At 38.7% G+C, this 4,248-nt stretch overlaps 1 non-coding gene across 1 annotated transcript; it reads left to right on the top strand.

Annotated features, from left to right (window-relative positions):
• Positions 1 to 1,742: 1,742 nt before the first annotated feature.
• On the top strand, positions 1,743 to 1,885 carry LOC115869003. The gene has a single exon (XR_004045929.1). It is a non-coding gene; the product is annotated as a small nucleolar RNA SNORA48 (small nucleolar RNA).
• Positions 1,886 to 4,248: the final 2,363 nt, after the last annotated feature.

Here is a 4,248-nt window from a genome sequence, read left to right as displayed (position 1 = left end):
TTAAAAGTTTTCAATTTTACTTCAGAGCCACCTGTACGTACTGAGAGTGGACCATGGCTCTGGAGGTGCTGTTTGCCGACCCCGGTAGGCACAGACTCAAACGCTGTGTTACTCCAGATGTGGTAGGGGAGTCGGACAACAAGACTTCATTGAGGACGGGGTGTGATTCGGAGTCACAAAGAATAGAGAAGGGGGAAACAAAAATACACACCGAGAAAGCTGTTCCAAGCTTAGGAAAGTGTGCAAATACAAACATACGCAAAGTGAGCGTAGCTTTTGTCTTGTTTTGGGGCAGAGTAGGAGCTGAGAATTCAGGGGTTCGATGTCAAGAACCTTGGGAGAACAGGTAGATCACGTGGTAAACGGAATAATTCCACCTTCACAAAAATGCCCATGTCTTATTCCCCAAACCTGTGACGACATTATATAACAAGCAAAAAGGACTGTGCAGTGTGGTTAAGGTTACAGACCACCAGAGAAGGACATTGTCAAGGTTTATTCCGGGGGCCCAATCTATGTGAGCCTTTAAAATCAGCTGGGGGGAAAAGAGAGAGAGACACGAGATAAACGGGAGGAATTTGAAGGGTTTTGAGGATGAAGGAAAAGGACAGAAAACATGAAAAGTCTCAAAAACTAAGAAAGAAAATAGCATGGATGGCAAGGAATTCTGTGAACCACCTGAATGAGGTTGGATGCAATTCATCCCTAGACACGCCAGAAACATGGCTCTGCGGACAACTTGAATTTGGCCTTGTGGGTCCCGAGCAGACAGCGAGCTGAGGCGCACTGTGCCGGAACTTCTTACCCACATGACATCGAGATAATAAACGGCGTTGCTGTAAGCCACTGAATTGGTAGCACTTGGGCAGGAAACAGTAGAAAAGTGTTTGTTGTTTTGTTCCACCAACGGGTATCAACCCACAGTCATCCTGTATGATAGGGTAGAACTGCCCATAGACTTTTCTGGGCTGTACTCTTGATGCAAACCGAAAACCACGTCAATGTCGACTCATCGTCGCAATCCTGTAGGACAGGTAGAAGGGTTCTACGAATCAGAGACTGTACTGTTTACAGGAGGAGGTAAGCCCGCCTTTCTGCCTCAGAGCGGTTGGTGGTTTCAAACTGCTGATCTTGCAGGTCGCCGCCCAATGGTAACCTGACAGAAGCAGATTATCAGGTCCAGTCAGCAGCTGAATACCTCATGTTTCACTGAGACGGTTCCTTAGAAAATATGAGAGGTACCAAGCGCGTAAAGGTGATTGAAGCAAAGCATATGTAGTAAGAAAACACAAAGTCCCACATCTTTTGTATGTTCTTCAAAAAACATATTTCTGGTTTCATGACAATATATAAAAAGTTAAAATACTGGATAAAATAATTTTCAATTCCCTAGCTCCTCTGTACTTAACAAGACAGTGAAATACTAATGTGAACCTCCCAGAGGAGAATATATGTGGTATTTTTCCAACTTATTTAGATAATCTAGGACGTATTATAAATGGTGGATGTCATCGATCCCATTTAAAATATATTCAATTACATATTAATGTTAAAATCACCTCCAATAACTTTTTTACCTATTATTTTATTTAGGACTCTTAGCTTATTTTCCAGGTGACTTATTTTCCCAGATCTGAGTGTGTTTTGTTGTATTTTCTTCCTTTTTCCCATCACTATTTTATATGATGTGTTAGCTATTAGTATTTTTAAATGCTTTTAGAAGAAGGTTAAAAAAAGAACTTAACCCCTGGCTATGGGCAATGAGACACCTGATTGGTGATGGTGCTCTTATATCAGTCAGGGGCAGAGCGGACTGGCAGCCCTTTGTTCATCCTAGCCTGATGCCTAGATCGTGGCCAGAGCTGTTTCATGCTAGGGCACATAAAAAAAAAGAACTGTTGCTGTTACCAACAGGTAAAATACTGCAGTTATCATTGGGTAGTATTCTATAATTTTTGGCAGCTATGTATTAAATATTTCACTCTTACAAAGTCGTCTGGCAATAGCATTGCACTAGGATGTAAGAGTTTATTATTGCAGGGCAGTGGTGAAGGCAGGCAGGCAGTGTCAGCCCCGTGGCTAGATGAGGCCCAAGAAATCTTCAGTACTAGCTAACATCACACACCTCGCCAAAGAGAAGCAGTCCAGCTATCACACTGGGGGTGAATGAATTAAATGTTTGACCAAATAGAGCAGGTTCGAGTTTAAGTTGCAAATTTCATATGGCCTGCGAATGATGTTATACATATCCAAATGGACCTAAGCAGATAAAAAGCTCCCCATTTTTAGTGGGTTTAGTACTCAACTGCCAACTGCAGCACCGGCAGTTCAAACACACCAGCCAGTCCACAGAAGAAAGGTGTGACACTAGGCGTCTGCGAACAGTTAGGGTGTTGGAAACCCCAGGAGGCAGTTCTACTCAGGCACGTAGGGCCACTATGAGTCTTAACCAACGTAATGTCCATGGGTTTAGGTTTGGGGTGAATAGATCCTTCTGACTGGGCTTTCAGCATGTTTGTATGTTCCTAAACTGAAGGGCTATTTGAGATGAACCATCCAAGTGAATTTTATTCATCCAAGTGAATAAAATGATGTCATGGCATGGGAAGCAATAAATTTTTATTAAGGGTAGCATACTTAAGATCAATGGCAATAACACTTTTATATGTCACTGTGAAAAATAATATCAAGCATTAAAAGATTTAATAAAGTAGTAGGTTAATAAGTCTTGTGACTTTGTGTTTTTATATGTTTTTAAAAACCACTGCTATAGAGTCGATGCAGGCTCAAAGTGACCCGTTGGGACAGTGTAGACCAGCCCCTGTGAGTTTCTGAGACCGTAACCATGTACTCCAGCAGAAAGCTCCATCTTTAGCCCTAGGAGCAGGCTCCTGCTTTTGAACTGCTGAACTTGGGGAATCACAGCCCCAAACTTATAGCCACTACAACCTCAGGGCTCTTTATTTCTATCCATACAGGCTCTAAAGCTTGAATTACTCATTTGAGAAATGTTATTTAAAACAATAGAAATAACAGACATATACAATTTATATGGAGGATATATGATATAAATGCAATTTTTGAAAGCAAGTGCTTGGTTTAATTGTTTGCTAATTTTTTCAAATTTGTATCAATTTAGTCTCAAGTTGGATAGCAATAACTGTGCTTCTTTGCTAATTTTTCTTTTCTTTTTCTTTTAGGATGGTTTAACTTTCCAACACTCATAGATATTTCTTAGGAAATGAAGTATATTTCATTCTACAGCTGAGATATATTAGAAAATTAGGCATTTCACTATTTTATTGCCTAATTTTTCTGATAGATATGTTTATAGTTTTATTTTGTTATCCAATATTCAAATGCATGTTCTGGAATCCAAGGTCATTTTTTATGTCAGTTTTACTTAGTTTCTCAAATCTTTGTTGTCAGTATTTTTTTACAATTGATTTACCTAAGGTAGTATATGGACCAGAAGTCCCCCATTATGTTTTCTTAATTAACTGTGTAATTTTAAATGAATCAGATCTATATTTACAATAAAATGTTAATTTTGTGTTGCGTTATAGAAAATCTTAAGCTTAGAAATGGGATTAATATTACAGTATTAAATATTTAGTGTGCTTTCCTTTGTGTAGTGATTAGTATTGTGTAGTATTCATTAGATATGATAGCATACTTTGCATTTCTAGTATTTTGTCATTAAATTAATATCAATTTATGTAACTATTAGTGGTTAGTATAAAATGGTATTTATATAAAAGTTAAACTGATTTTCTGTGTATTTCATAATGCTAAGGTGAGAATTTCCAGCAATCGCAGGTATTTAGAATTTTCAGTTTATTACTCATGCAGCGTGTTCTCTCAGTGCTATCAGGCGCATTCTGACTCATAGCAACCCCGAGGTCAGAGCTGAACTGCTCCTGTGGGCTCCCAAGATGCTTTACAGGAGTAAAAAGCCTCATCTTTCTACTTCAGAGTGGCTGGTGGTTTCAAACTGCCTACCTTGCGGTTAGCAGCCCAACATGTAAGCACTATGCATCCAGAGCTCTGTATTTGAGGGGTATTGGATCACAAAACTGTTTTTAAAGTGACTCAGTTCTGCGATGAATTCTAAGTATGAGCCCCTAATAAAATGTTTAAAGAAAAAAAAATAGAGTTAAAAATAATATACTTTACATCGTTTTTTCTATTGAAATATTTTGAAGCAGTGATTAAAACCAACCACTGTCATTTTACATTTGATTCTTA

The sequence above is a fragment of the Echinops telfairi genome, unplaced genomic scaffold (assembly GCF_000313985.2).
Source record: "Echinops telfairi isolate 266 unplaced genomic scaffold, ASM31398v2 ScPeMD7_1;HRSCAF=3_0, whole genome shotgun sequence".
NCBI lineage: Eukaryota > Metazoa > Chordata > Mammalia > Afrosoricida > Tenrecidae > Echinops > Echinops telfairi.
The sequence above is the reverse complement of the archived record's forward strand: the minus strand, read 5'-3'. Positions and strand labels throughout refer to the sequence as shown.